A 16,738-nucleotide genomic window follows, 5' to 3' on the forward strand; every position below is an offset into this window, starting at 1 on the left:
GATTTCCCAATTAATTCAGAAACACTAATTAGCCTTGAATGTGCTGAACATTGAAATAGAAACTTAGTAATGCATTGCTGTTTCTAGCCCTATGACCATACTTCCTACTTCAACTTTTCTTTTCAGTTCTATAATTTAAGCAACCTCATGAAGCATTGGAAATAGAAAAGGGTTTTTGTGGTTGCTGAAGTTAATGTAATTTCTCATGATAATGTCAAGAAGTTGTCACTGCATTTAGCCAGTGCAATATCTGGCCCAGGCGTGCTTTGTGCTATCAGTAAGTGCAAATGGAAAATTTGCTATTATCAAAATTGTGCAATATCATCCTTCAGTTTGAAGATTACAGATACATACAACACAAATATAACTTTCAAAGGATGTACTGGTTGTTACATACTGGACCAGTTCTTGACTGGGGCAGCGATTGCATCATATAGAAGAATGTGGATTAACAGATAACACATGGTCCAAGTGATCTCCTGAACTGGTTTTGATCACCTGATGGAGTTGGAAAGGAATTTTCCAGAGTATTTTTGCCCTTATTGGCCCTGGGTTTTTCTCTGATTTTATTTTGCTTCTCCCAAGAGCTTACTGTTTGGGGGTAGGAAGTGTCTACTCATGATATTCTAGCCATCATGTGTGTGGGGCAGGCTTAATGGACCAGCTGGTCTTTTCCTGCCCATCATTTTCGTATGTACGTATTGATCAAAACTTTCTGCAGTGCCCTTTACCAATTTTCTATCTAGCTGTAGTCTAACAATATGTCAGCCTTGGTTCAGTGGTAACATTCTTGCATAAGTCAGAAGCTCATGGGTTCACAGCTCCACTCCATAAATTTGAGCACATAATTTAGGTTGACATGAGTGTCAGAGGTGTTGAGGTTAAACCGAGACCTGTCTGCCCTCTCGGGTGGAATTAAAAGATTCCATGCCACTTTTCAAAGAAGAGCAGGGCAGTTGTCCCGGCCAATATTTATCCCTCAACCAACTAAAACAGATTATTTGGTCATTCATTGTTGTTTGTGGGACCTTGTGTGCAAATTGGCTGCTGTGTTTCCCTACATTATAACAGTGATTACAGTTAAAAGGTACTTCATTAGCTGTGAAATGCTTTGGGATGTACTAAGGTTGTGAAAGGCGCTATGCAAGTTTTTCTTCTCACCATGACTGATTATATTGTAAATAATGCAGTTTGCAACTGGTTCCTCTTTTCAGTTCTTTAAATGATTTGCTTGTATCTGAAACACGTGTTTATTGAGTCACTTCTTTTGAATATAGTTCAAGCTACAGAGGCCCATAAGAACATTTAACAAAATAAAAATTTAGTTGTATTCTTTGGCTTTTATATATTTTCTACTAAATTTCACCCAGGGCCTGAAAAATCCAAAAAGTTTTCAGACTTGTTTAGGTTTTGGATCTGAGGTTATAATACCAACTTTAGGACGTTAATAAATAATACTAACAAGGCACATTAACTGATAGATTCATTCTTATTTAGAGCTGATTATTTTATTCGCTTTATTAACACAATATATGATTTGTTCACTTGAATCAGTTTAGGACATGGAGATTTAACAGGTTGAAATTTTAAAACTGCTGACCACAACCAGAAGGGAGCAGTTTTAAAAGATTAATGCAGATTTAGATGTTTATAATAGATAATAAAATGCATTGCTTCAATGTTGTATATTCATTTATATTTTGGGTTTCCATTTTGTTATACCCTCCTCATTGCATCTTTCCCAAGAGGAAAGACAGGCAACCTACCAACATTAGAGTTAGCTAGTATATGGCGTAAATATGTGACTCCGATAGACTCACCATTTAACTTTTCCTCCCTTGAGAAGAGAAAGAAAGAGCCCTAAAGTTGAAATGTACCATACCTATGACTTGTAGGTAAGGTACTTCTCACCCTTCTCAAGACAACCAAACATAAGAAATAGGAGCAGGAATAGGCCACTTGGCCCCTCGAGCCTGCTCTGCCATTCAATAAGATCATGGCTGACCTTGGGCTCAAAGTCACTTCCCTGCCCGCTCCCCATAACCCTTCACTCCCTTATCTTGCAAAAATCTGTCTATCTCCACCTTAAATGTATTTAATGACCCAGCCTCCACAGCTCTCTGGGGCAGAGAATTCCACAGATTTATGACCCTCAGAGAAGAAATTCCTCCTCATCTCAGTTCTAAAAGGGTGACACTTTATTCTAAAACTGTGCCCCCGCGTTCTAGATTTCCCCACGAGGGGAAACATCCTCTCTCTATCTACCTTGTCGAGCCCCCCCAGTATCTTTTGTTTCAATAAGATCACCTCTCATTCTTCTAAATTCCAATGAGTGTAGGCCCAGCCTGCTCGACCTTTACTCCAGTCAACCCCCTCATCTCTGGAATTAACCTAGTGAATCATCTCTGAACTGCCTCCAATGCAAGTATATCCTTCCTTAAATAAGGAGACTAAAACTGTATGCAGTACTCAAGGTGTGGTCTCACCAATACCCTGTACAGTTGTAGCAGGACCTCCCTGTTTTTATACTCCAACCCCCTTGAAATAAAGGCCAACATTCCATTTGCCTTTTTGATTACTTGCTGTACCTGCATGCTAACATTTTGTGTTTCATGCACAAGGACCCCCAGGTCCCTCTGAACTGTAGCATTTTGTAATCTCCCTCCATTTAAATAATTTGCTTTTTTATTTTTCCTGCCAAAGTGTATATAACCTTGCACTTGCCCACATTATACTCCATCTGCCAAATGTTTGCCCACTCACTTAGCCTGTCTATATCCCTTTGCAGATTCTTTGAGCCCTCTGCACGACATGTTTTCCCACCCATCTTTGTATCATCCGCAAACTTGGCTACATTACACTCGGTCCCTTCATCCAAGTTATTAATGTAGATTGTAAATAGTTGAGGCCCCAGCACCGATCCCTGTGGCACCCCACTAGTTACCATTTGCCAACCAGAAAATGACCCATTTATCCCGACTCTCTGCTTTCTGTTAGTTAGCCAATTCTCTATCTGTGCTAATATATTACCCCCAATTCTGTGAGTTCTTATCTTATGCAGTAACCTTTTATCGAATGCCTTCTGGAAATCCAAATACACATCTACTGGTTCACCTTTGTCCACCCTGCTCGTTACATCCTCAAAGAACTCCAGCAAATTTGTTAAACATGATTTCCCTTTCATAAAACCATGCTGACTCTGCCTGACTGCATTATGATTTTCCACATGCCCTGTTACTGCTTCCTTAATGAAGGACTCCAGCATTTTCCCAATGACAGATGTTAGGCTAACTGGTCTATAGTTTCCTGCTTTCTGTCTACCTCCTTTCTTAAATAGGGGTGTTACATTTGCGGTTTTCCAATCCGCTGGGACCTCTCCAGAGTCCAGGGAAGTTTGGTATATTGCAACCAATGCATCCTATCTCTGCAGCCACTTCTTTTAAGACCCTGGGATGCAGGCCATCTGGTCCAGGAGACGTGTCGTCCTTTAGTCCCATTATTTTACCAAGTACTATTTCCTGAGTGATAGTGATTGTCTTTAGTTCCCCCCTCCCTGTGGCCCCTTGATTATCCATTTTTGGGATGTTGTTAGTGTCTTCTACCGTGAAGACTGATACAAAATATTTGTTCAGAGTCTCTGCCATTTCCCCATTCTCCATTATTAATTCCACAGTCCCATCCTCTAAGGGATCAACGTTTACTTTAGCTACCCTCTTCCTTTTTATATACCTATAGAAGCTCTTACTATCTGTTTTAATGTTTCTTGCCAGTTTACTCTCATAATTCATCTCTTTATTATTTTTTTAGTCATCCTTTGCAGGTTTTAAAAAATTTCCCAATTCTCTGGTCTCCCACCAATCTTGGCAACATTGTATGCCTTAGTTTTCAATTTGATACCATCCTTTACTTCCTTAGTTAGTCGCGGGTGGTGCTCCCTTCTCTTAAAATCTCTCTCACTGGAATATATTTTTGTTGAGAGTTATGAAATATCTCCTTAAATGTCTGCCACTGCATTTCAACTGTCTTACCCTTTAATTTATGTTTCCAGTCCACTTTAGCCAGTTCTGCCCTCATGCCATTGTAATTGCCTGAGATATTGGGAACTTAAATGAAGAATTGCAGTATGAACCTGGATCCTACTGCTCTGGGATACTGAGACATTACTTGTATACATTATACAGATTATTCATCTTAGCTCAGTGCTAGCATTCTCACCTTGACATCAGTAGCTTATTGCTTTAAGCCCTACTCCAGGACCTGGGGGTCCTTGTGCATGAAACACAAAAAGTTAGCATGCAGGTACAGCAAGTAATCAAAAAGGCAAATGGAATGTTGGCCTTTATTTCAAAGGGGTTGGAGTATAAAAGCAGGGAAGTCCTGCTACAACTGTACAGGGTATAGAGTACTGCGTACAGTTTTGGTCTCCTTATTTAAGGAAGGATTTACTTGCAATTGAGGCAGTTCAGAGATGAGGGGGTTGACTTATGAGGAAAGGTTGAGCAGGCTGGGCCTATACTCCTTGGAATTTAGAAGAATGAGAGCTGATCTTATTGAAACATATAAGATACTGAGGGGGCTTGACAAGGTAGATAGAGAGAGGATGTTTCCCCTCATGGGGAAATCTAGAATGCGGGGGCACAGTTTTAGAATAAAGGGTCGCCCTTTTAGAACTGAGATGAGGAGGAATTTCTTCTCTCAGAGGGTCGTAAATCTGTGGAATTATCTGCCCCAGAGAGCTGTGGAGGCTGGGTCATTAAATACATTTAAGGTGGAGATAGACAAATTTTTGCAAGATAAGGGAGTGAAGGGTTATGGGGAGCGGGCGGGGAAGTGGCTTTGAGGCCAAGATCAGCCATGATCATCTTGAATGGCGGAGCAGGCTCGAGGGGCCAATTGGCCTATTCCTGCTCCTATTTCTTATGTTTTTATGTTCTTATCTTGACTGATGCTTCAGTGCAGTACTGAGGAGCACTGCATTGTCAGAGTTACCGTCTTTTGGATGAGACATCACACCAAGACCCTGTCTGCCTGTTTAGGTTGATGTAAAAGATACCATGGCACAATTTGAAGAGGAGCAGGGAATTATTCTAGAGTCATGGCTAACATTCAGCCCTTAATCAACGCCACTGAAACAGAATAACTGGTCATTCATTTCATTGCTGTTTGTGGGACCTTGTGTGCAAATTGCCTGTTGTGCTTACTTACAAAACATTGGTGACTACATTTGTGCTTGAAGAGCTTTGGGAAGTCCTGAGCATGTGGAAGGTGCTATACGAGTGCAAGTTCTTTCTCTTTCTTTACAAAATAACCATGGTCAAGGATAATTTACAGATGTGCATCAGTGCCATATTTAATCCGAGTATACACACATATCAAATGCATCATTAACTTTATATGAAACTGAGTTTCAATTTTCTATTAGGAACATAAGAACAGGAGTATGCCATTCAGCCACTTGAGCCTGTTCGACTTGTTTGTTTATTTAAATAGGCTTCATGGAGAAGAAGACAAGAAAAAGTAAAAAGCTAAACATTGATATGCAGTACCAAAATCTATTTAAAAAGTGAAAAATAGATGATAAACATTTTTGGCACTTTACCTGTTTAATAAAAATAAATGCTCCAACCTCAAAGGTTTCCCTACTTTTTTGCTTTTAGACAGTCCTCCTTTAGCTACAATGAGGATAACTGGCAATTGGTAACTGACAGGCAATTGGACCCCACAAGATACAATTAGCACAGTACACCTAACCTTTATGCTTCACATCTATTTAGTTAACTGGATACGGGTTGAACTCTAAACAAGCATGCATCACAAAAATAACCACAAGGAAAAAAACTAAACTAATACATAACATTTTGCTTAAAAGTATTTTAAAAATTAAATGTGGAGCTTTTTCTTTTGATCAGTTGGGTGTGTAACACTCAGAAACTCCTCACCTTGGATTTTGCAGTAAAAATAATGGTGAGTTTATCAGTGCTCACTGTTATTAAAGAGTAAATCGGACAACAACTTCTGGTGACTGCACATGCACAGTTAAACGCAGAAATCAGGAAATTTCTGTCCGAGTTGCCCTGCTCCTCCAGAAGCTTTGCTACAACAGTATCTCGCCGAGAGACTCTGCATTCAAATATGTAGAAGGGCGTGAAGCTGCAATACTTGCCCACTAAATACACACTAAACATGCTAGGAAAAATTAGGGCTTGTCCATCCAAGTGCAAGTGAATTTTAACGGCGTGATAAGTCATAATTACTACCAAACAACCTCTCTGGCACTGAAAATTTACTTTTACAAGTGCGGAGTCTCATTCCTTCAGATTTTAATTATTGTTGGAGATTTTTAAAATTAAATAATTTTGTTTTCTTTTTCTGTCTCTCTTAATCCCATCTTTCTTTCCCTCTATTTTGATTTCTGTACATATTTGACACTATTCTAACTTACACTTCCTGATTCAGACTCCGAGGGGGTAATTTTAACAATGAAAAACCCACCTCAAACCCATCTACTTACGCTTTTAATGGAGGCGGGATGGGGTCAGGCGACCAACCCGCTCTCGGGAGGCAGGTTATTCAATTAAATATTTTAATGAGGCTGCATGCCTAGCGTTTTATCTCTTTTCCAGCTTCAACGCTGGCTGGCTGGGTTTCTCAGGCCTCGGGAAATCCAGCAGCTGAAAGGAAGTGAGGATTGGTGGATGGAAAAGGTATGTACTTTTACAGCACTGCTTGTGGGTCAGAGTTATGGCAGGAGAACCCCATGGAAATTCAAGGCCAGAGTATCTTGTAGTACCGATACTGGGTTGTAATCCAAAAGAGAAGTCAAGAAGGATGCGAAGAAAGCCAGTCTACCATATACCTCTATGAGAGATTTCTGTCCTACTTTGTATTACCTGACCTGATTTAACCGATGCCATTTGTTTATTTCCCTTCTCCCCAAAAAAGGAAATTAGAACACTGTAACATGGAATCATGCATGTTATTCATTGATTCAATGAAGAGAACCAATGAAACACCTGCGCAAGGTAACTGGATTTAAATGTTATTCAAGGCCAAGATTTACTCCTTTAATGTTGTAGAACAAATGAATATGCAACATACTGTACCTTGATCCTTATTTAAATAATTCCTTAAATCCATATCAACAGAGATTTGCTCTACAGTCACAGGCAGCAATCCTTAAATATGTGACATTTCACTAAATGAAGGATAGTTGAGTGAGTCTAAATATGATGATCTATAGAATGTGTGACAGATACGACCTTCAGGGAGAAGAATCAGTTAGCATATGGGCACACTGGCATTTACTTTGTGCTAGTATAAGCAGAATGATAACCAGCGGTCATCTGTAAATATAGACACACAGGTAAATGCAATAATTGTGAAGCATTATTTCAACTCGTATGTTAGAATTAAATTGCATTATTTTATAATAACTTTTATAATTGCATTGTGTGGTAAATAAAACAAAATAAAACCTGTTGCAAAATGGATTAGGTAAATGCCATTGTTAATGGTTGAAGACTTGTAAAGAAATTGTAACATGTCCCTGGAGGTATTCATTGACCTTATCATGAAGAGTACAGGAAACTTATTGACCTCTTGTTGTGTTGTTCCCAAAAATGAACACAGCACATAAGTTATTGCACAACTCAGTAATTACATCATGTTTCTGAGTCACTTTTTCCTCTCTTAGCTTTTGTATGTGCTTTAAAGATAGGCTGCAATTCAAAAATCAGTCAGCCTTCATATATTTATATTCTAACATTCTATTATGTATTTGATTAGAAATCATTTAATATTTTGCTGAAATCATAATAATTACATACAACTTAACCATAGAAAAGCTTTTGAGGAAGAGGACCTGGACGCAGTGCAGGAAGAAGTTTAATGACCTCACACGAGTGGTCAAGGTCAGTAAATTCATTTTCAAATGCCAATATCCCACCAACTGCACCACTAGCCTCACACACTGCTCAATGCACCATACTCCATCACTCACCTAGCAACAATCTCTACCAAATACAACTCATACCTCACATTCATAGCTTCACCTTACCCCCACATGCTTACCACTGCTGCAAGCCTCACACCCACATCTCACAGCTTGCACACACTGTCAGCTATTCAACCATGACAGGCATATCACGCAAACACATTACACCACACTCACCGACACACTTCCCTTTCTCTTACAGGACAAGCTGGGTCCAGCAGGACCTAACCGGCGGGGGACAGGCGCACCTGCATAACCCGACCCCGATGGAGGAAATGGTGCTGGCCATTATTGGTAGGCCATCGCTGAGCCCGTGGCCAGCGGCGGGGCTGAAAGAATACAAGATACCGGTATCCTCATGCGTAATCTTTCTTCTCGCATCCCATTTCCCCCCTCATCCTACAATCTCTTCTGATTTACAAACTGCACATGGTGTAAGCATGCACCTCTTGCTTTTCCCCACTCCCCTCACCACAACCTTACCCTTGTGCCTTTCTCCTTTCAGATAGCCAAGATCTGACACCTGGCCAGGCACTGGTGGAGGAGCATGAAATAGAAGAGCACCAGGACACTGATGCTGAAGACACAGGACCGTCACTTGATTTCACACTTGCAGCCTCCAGCTCAGATACTGACATTCCACGTAGTTTAGAGGATAGGTTAGAGGCGGGATCTGCATGTCATAAGACACTGGGATCGAGTGGCCTGCAGCCAGGACAAGGGGAAAAGGTAGCGCAGGTGCCAGCTCCCTGGAGGGCGAGGTTGCATGCAAGTTCTGCTGCAGAGGACTCAGGTGAGAACTTCAATGGGGCGGCCTACAGAACAACACTGAATGGTATGCACAATGAAATGCTTGGTACATTGGCAGGCCTGTCAGAAAGCCTGAGTACAATATCAAGGAGCATGGAGAAGTCTGGCACCAACCTTTCAGGACTTTACGCAGAGCTTGAAGCCCATGATTCCCAGCATGAAAGTGATGGGCAACTCCATTAGTGCACTTGTGGACCCAACCATGATGCAGCATCTGATCGCTCATGCCTCAGCTTCCGTTGCAGCACAAGCAGAAGCCACCAACATTTGAGTGCTGCAGTGGAAGTTCAGACTTCTGTCATGCAAGCTCAGACTGCTCTCATGTAGGCTCAGCTTGGTGCCACACAAGCTCAGACTGCTGCCATCGTGTCTGTGTTAACCAGTGTGGAAAGGGGCTTGCAGGGTGTCGCAGTAGTCCAGCAATCTGTCCTCCCAACAGATTACTGGGAATGCTCTGGCGCCGCCCCGGGAGGTGGTAGTGGCTTCGTGGAGCACGAACCTGTTGTCCTCTCTCAGGATGACAGCATTCGTCCTTCCGCCACTGCCACCCCACCAGTGCCCTTGCTGTTGCCTGTCAGCCAGCCAGCTGCTGCCCATGCCAAGGTGGTGCAGTCCACAGCTGGGCCTTCTAGGCCCAGAGCTGCTCGAGGTCATCCTACAAGGCCATGTGCAGTCTCCCCCACTGAAAGCCAGCAGCCTTCCAGCAGCCATGCTGCAGCCACTGGGGTAGCACTTCGTAGGAGCATGCGGACAGGCAAAGGCACACGGAAGACAGGCACTTAGGGAATGCACAAGGGTGATCAGTTGACTTTGTTATGTAATAATTGGATAGATTGATGTATAAAGTTCGATTGGAATGTTTCTTTTGTGGTGGCTTTTATTTCAGCATTGTTGCCAAGAGGACGCTGTGATGGTCAGTAACAGAAGGAAGGCAAGGTGTGGGACTATTGTTGAATGGGGAATTGGGGTAGCGTTCACTGGTACTGCAGTTGGATGAATCGATCACGGATAGCCCGGACAGAAAGGGGCTGTCTAGGTTGCCTCCTCCTCCTCCACTTCCTCCTCCTCCTCTTCCTTCTCCTCCTCGTCCTCCTCTCCCTTCTCCTCATTGTCTTCCTCCTCCTCAGCTGGTCGCTGTATGCCTGTTGGCAAGGGCTGTGCCCTCATGTTGGTGAGGTTGTGCAGCATGTAGCAGACCACAGCGAATCTTGAGACGCGCTCTGGTGAATACTGCAGGGCGCCTCCAGCATGGTCCAGGCAGCAGAAGTATTGTTTAAGGACACCAGTGGTCTGCTGCTCTATCAGATTCCATGTGGCAGCATGGCTTTTGTTATATGCATGCTGCCCACGTGTGTGTGGGTTGTGCAGCGGAGTCATGAGTCAGGTGGTCAGCGGATAGCATTTGTCACCCAGTAGCCACCCTCTGGTTTGTCGTGGTGGCTCAAAGACTGAGGGAACTTGCACAGGAGAAATGCATCATGACTGCTGCCAGGGTACTGGGCATTCACCATCATGATGTGCTGATCATGGTTGCACACCAACTGCACATTCAGCAAGTGGTAACCTTTGTGGTTGTGGTATATCTTGGCATTTAGATGCGGCACCCGCAAAGCCACATGCATGCGATCGACGGCGCCCTGCACCATGGGGAAGCTCGTTATCCTGGCAAAGCCACGTGCACGCTCCACCTGCATCTCTCTGATCAGAGAGAAGACAATGAACTCCCCTCTACTGTCATAAAGAGTGTCTGTCACCTCTCTTATGCAACAGTGGACGGCGAACTGGGAGATGTTACAGATGTCGCCTGCTCCAGCCTGGAAGGATTCTGACGCAAGGAAATTCAGGGCCAGGGTCACCTTCACAGCCACTGGCAGTGCTATCCTTGCCCTGGTGTGAGACTGCAGGTCTGGTTACAAGAAGTGGCAGAGTTCTGTGAACACCTCCTTCATAAAGCGCAGACACCTCACACACTGCTCCTGGCTCAGACTGAGTTAAGAGAGTTGCTCTCGGAAGATCCTAGGTGGGTAAGGCCTCCTGCTGAGAGCCCTTCTCCCCCTCCTCCTCCTCTCTGCGAGCAGCTTGTCCTCTTTGCTGCCTCTGCTCCATCTCCCTGTCATGCTGCAGGCCAAGGGGGATGACAACTACAGCACCCATGACTGGGAGCAAGTGGTCTGACCAAACCCTTGAAATTAGAACCAAGGCCTTCTCCACTTGCAGCACCACTACCTGTCACCTCACCAACTTTAAACAACTCTGGAAAGCTCCAAACACTTCCACAAACTTACACAGAGCCAGTACAAATGAATCAGCAACTAACCAGAGAGTAGTTGATCCCTTTAAATATCACTGGTGGAGGCTCATTGCAGCTGCTGAACGCATGTTAATGCCAGCATTAAGGTCGAAAATGCCATTTTCAACACAAAACAGCACCCGTAGCGCCGAAAAATCAAGCGCTATGGAGCCGAATTTCTAGCTCACAGTCTTTAGATTAGGGATACAGAATGATATGCTAGATAACTTATATTGGAGTACAAGATTAGATTTTCATCTAAGTAACTGTAAGGGCTTGTTGCCATCTTTAAACATTTCAGTTTACCTTGGGTATTTTGTACTGCTGGCGGTAGGAGCAGTTTTAGTACTAGAATAAAGGTGAGTACCATCAATGGAAAGGGATAGAAGCAACCTAGTAATGTGCAGGCCAGATTAGAAGAGTTTATTTATAAACATTATTTCACCCTAAATATTGTGTAACACATGACTGAGGTCCTACTCCACTGTTGATAAAACTCCAGCCATTTCTATGAGGGCTACTTTTAAAAAGTGGCAATGCAGTCCATCTCCATTTTTTTTCTCAGCTGATCCCAAAAATGCTGTAAATCAGATGCTGAGTGATGTCACCTCCATCCTTCACATACTGATTGTACCCATTCAGGTAGTAGTTATTACTGTAACTGTGGGAACCACTTGGAAAATATTATTGTGTCAGATTACTGGAGTTTTTTTGCAATAGTTTAACCTAATAAAAAGCACAAGATGGTAAAATGATCAACCATAGGAAAATCCAGACTAGTTTCTAGTTAGTTAATAGGTTGTGGTGGGAATGGGTTCAGTAAGAGGACAGCAAGGTTTCCTAGACCTTAGCGATTCTTTCAGCCTTCACTGTACTGCAATTTATAGTTAGCAATTCAAACCGGTCTAAAAAAATTAATGACTCTTCTGTAAATAAATTATCATAGAAGTTTGTTTATGAACAGAACATTCAAAGAAATTTAAATTTGTGGTCATTCTGACAGAAAGACCACTTATAGATTCATAGAATTTGTAGCACAGGAGGTTCTGATAGAACCTATCGTACCTGTACTGATGTTAACTCTTCAAGTGAAGCTATTTATTCCAGTTCCATTTTCCTGCCTTATCCCCATATTCTTCTTTGTGCAGGAGATGAAAAGGAAGAATAATCACCTCTGGAGCTGCCCAAGGATCTGTCCTTGGCCCCCTTTCCTTCCTCATCTTCCTGCTTCCCCTCAGCAATGTTATCTGTAAACACGGGGCCAACTTCCACATGTATGCTGATAACACCCAAGATTACCTCTCCACCACTTCTCTCAACTCAATGACCACCTCTGTGCTGTCAGGCTGGCTGCCTGAATTGAAATCATGGATCATAGAATCTTACAGCACAGAAGGAGGCCATTCGGCCCATCGTACCTGTGCTGGCTCTTTGAAAGAGCAGTCGTGCTTAGTCCCACCCCTCCACTCTGCTTTTTGTCCGTAACCCTGTAAGTTCCTCATCCTCAAGTACCTGCCCAACTCCCTTTCAAAATTATTCATTGGATCAGCTTTCACCACCTATTCAGGTAGAGCGTTCCAGATCCTGACAACTCTCTGAGTGAAAAAGTTTCTCCTCAACTCCCCTCTAGATCTTTTGCCAATGATTTTAAATTATCATCTCTGGTTATTGACTCACACGCCAGAGGGAATAGTTTTTCTCTATCTACTCTAGCAAAACCTCTCATTATCTTGAAAATCTCTATTGGGTCACCTCTTAACCTTCTCTGTTCCAAGAAGCACAGTCCTAATTTTTCCAACGTCTCCTCATAACTGAAGTCCCTCATTCCTGGTAACATCCTGGTAAACCTCTGTTCTCTTTCTAAGGCCTTTACATCTTTCCTGACGTGTGGTGCCTAGAATTGGACACAATACTCCAGTTGAGGCCTAACCAGTGATTTATAAAGTTCTAGCATGATCTCTTTGCTTTTATATTCTGTGCCTCTATTTAAAAAACAAGTAACCCTTATGCTCTTTAACCAATTTATCAACTTGCCCTGCCACCTTTAAGGATTTGTGTATATGGACACCAAGGTCTCTCTGCTCATCTATACTTTTCAAAATCATGACATTTATAGTGTGCTGTTTTTCCATATTAGTCCTCCCAAAGTGCATCGCTTCACACTTCTCCGCATTGAACTCCATCTGCCATGCTTCTGCCCATTTCAACATCCTGTCTGTCATCCTGAAGTCTACAACTATCCTCGTCACTACATTGCCAAGTTTCGTATCATCTGCAAGCTTTATAATGCTGCTCCCTTCACCCGGGTCTAGGTCGTTAATAAAAATTGAAAAGAGTAATGGACCCAAAACTGACCCTTGGGAAACACCACTGCAAGCCACCTCCCAATCTAAAAAACATCCATCCACCACCACCTCTGCTTCTTGTCAATGAACCAATTCCGTATCTATACCAAAGCAAAATACTGCTAATGCTGGAAATCTGAAATAAAACCAGAAAATACTGGAAATACTCAGCAGATCAGACGAAAGGTCATCGCCCTGAAACGTTAACTCTGTTTCTCTCTCCACAGATGTTGCCTGACCCGCTGAGTATTTCCAGCATTTTCTGTTTTTATTCCGTATCTATACCGCCACTTTCCCATTAATTCCATGGGCTTCCATCGTCTTAATGAGCCTCCTGTGTGGCACTTTGTCAAATGCCTTCCAAAAATCCATATATACAACATCTACTGCACTACCTTGAGCAACCTTCTCTGTTACCTCAGATAATTCAATCAAGTTAGTCAGACACGATTTGCCTTTAACAAATCCATGCTGGCTCTCCTTGATTAACCTGTGCCTTTCCAAATGAAAGTTTATTTTGTCACCGATGACTGGCCTGCAATTTCCTGGTTTATCCTTCTCCCCTTTCTTGAATACTAGCGTAAATTTAGCAACCCTCCAGTCCTCCGACACTACTCCTGTATCCAATGAGGATTGAAAGATTGTGACCAATGCCGCTGCTATTTCTACTTTTGCTTCTTTCAGTAACCTAGGATGCATTCCATTTGGACCAGGTGACTTACCAACTTTCAATAATGCTCATCTTTTTCAGTATGCCTTCTCTATCTATTCCTATCCAGAATTTCCCCCTCTTTTAGTGTAACCTTCACATCATTTGCTTCCTTTGTGAAGCCAGATGCAAAGTACTCATTTAATACTTTAGCCATGTCCTCTGCCTCTACATGAAGATTTCCCTTTGGGTCCTGAATAGGCCCAACTTGTTCCCTAGCTAACCTCTTACACTATATGTTTATAAAATGTTTTAGGATTCAATTTAATGTTGCCTGCTAATCTTTTCTTGTAACCTCTCTGCCTCCCGTATTAACTTTTTCAATTCCCTCCTGGTTATAATCTTCCTGGTTATTAAATGAATCTTGCTCCTGACATTTGTCATAAGTCTCCTTTTTCTGTTTTATTTTAACTTTTATTTCCTTTGTCATCCAGGGCGCGTTAGCTTTGGATGCTCTACCTTTTCCCTTCAAAGGAATATGCCTGATCTATCTCTCCCTGAATGCCTTCCATTGCTCCGTTACTGCTTTACCCTGCAATCGCCTTTTCCAATCTACCTGTGCTAGGTCCCTCCTTAAATCACTCACGTAAGCTGTTCCCCAATTGAGTATTTTTACCTTAGATACTTTCTGTTCTCTTTCCATAATTACTCTACACTGAATTATGTTGTGGTCACTGTTAGCTAGATGTCCTACTGTAATACACTCCACTTGCCCTACTTCATATTCCAGAACCAGATCCAACACTGCTTCCTTCCTTGTTGGACTAGAGACATATTGATCGAGAAAGTTCTCCTGTACACAAATTCCTCTCCTTCCCTACCCTTAGCACTATGTTTTTCCCAGTCTATATTAGGGTAATTAAAATCTCCTAATAGTAAAATGGATTCCATCTCCATTCACTTGGTAAGGTTGAACCAGACTGCACACAACCTCTGTGTTCTGTATGACTCAGAACTGAGCTTCAACCCTCATATCCTATCGATTACCAAGAATCTCAGCAATATTGCTCCGCTCTGCCCTACCTTACCCTCACTGCTGCTGGAATCTTCCGCTCTGCCCTACCTTACCCTCACTGCTGCTGGAATCTTCCGCTCTGCCCTACCTTGCCCTCACTGCTGCTGGAATCTTCCGCTCTGCCCTACCTTACCCTCACTGCTGCTGGAATCTCATACCACAACTTTAACACTTTGCCATTGTCCTGACCTCGACCCTCCATGAACTCCAAATCATTTAAAACTCCACCACCTGTATTCTGTCCCAAAATAAGCTCACCCATCACCCCCTTTCCTGCTCATCTACACTGATTTTTCATCCCCAAATTTATCAAACTTAAAATCCTCATTCTCTACAAATCTTTACACAGTCTCACTCCGCCCTACATGTGCAACCTTCACTAGCATTACACCCCTCCCATGCCCTACAGCCCTGTAACCCTACATCCTTCTAAGAACATAAGAAATAGGAGCAGGAGTAGGCCAATCGGCCTCGAGCCTGCTCCGCCATTCAATAAGATCATGGCTGATCTGATCCTAACCGCCAATCTACTATCACAGAACCATCTCCTGAATCTAACAGAATTAGACACATGAAATAGGAGCAGGATCAGGCTACACGGCCCCTGGGCCTGCTCCGCTACCCACAGGGCCATGTCCGATCCGAACCTAGACTCATGTCCAAATTCCTGCCCGCTCCCCGTAACCCTTAATTCCCTTTACTTCTAGGAAATTGTCTATTTCTGTTTTAAATTTATGTAATGATGTAGCTTCTACAGCTTTTTGGGGCAGCATATTCCATGGACCTACCACCCTCTGAGTGAAGTAGTTCCTCCTCATCTCAGTTTTGAAAGAGCAGCCCCTTATTCTAAGACTATGCCCCCTAGTTCTAGTTTCACCTATCATCGGGAACATCCTCCCCGCATCCACCCGATCCAACCCCTTCACAATCTTATGTTTCAATAAGATCGCCTCTCATTCTTCTGAACTCCAATGAGTAGAGTCCCAATCTACTCTGCTGCACCTTCAGTGGCAGAACCTTCAGTCATTTCAATCCTACTCTTCGTAATTCTTTCTCCAAACTCTTCGGTCTCTCTTTAAAAGCTAAAACTATTCAATCACATTTTCAGCCCTATTTTCCTCCTCCTATTTATTGCAGCTTTCAAAAGTCATTAACTTGCTGGCCAATAGCAAAGAACAATCCAATATGGGTGTTAAAAGGTCATGATCAGGAATCGGCGAGCTTAGTTTTAACCAATATCTCACTGGGCCAATCATGAGGTTGGCTTCATTAAGTGTTCACTGAGTATTTCTGGCCTGGTTTGGGGCTGTCTGCTGGAGTATACTGTCAGCAAATGTTGTGCATCTGCAGTTCTTAAAAGTTGTTATTTAAAGAGGCTTTTTCATTGCTGCTGTGCAGAAAAGGAATCACGGGTGGGCAAAGAGACAGAATACCTCTGTTTTCAGATGGAGAATTGAAGGTGCTGGTGGAAGAAACGCAGCAAAAGCAGACTTGCTGTCTGTGGCATCCCAGGACACCCTCCCCAACAAGAAATGTTCAGGCTGCTTGACCAGAGGTAGTTACCAGAGACGGTGGG

Source organism: Somniosus microcephalus, chromosome 12 (assembly GCF_052327205.1).
Source record: "Somniosus microcephalus isolate GS21.2 chromosome 12, FLI_Smic_1.0, whole genome shotgun sequence".
NCBI classification, from domain to species: domain Eukaryota; kingdom Metazoa; phylum Chordata; class Chondrichthyes; order Squaliformes; family Somniosidae; genus Somniosus; species Somniosus microcephalus.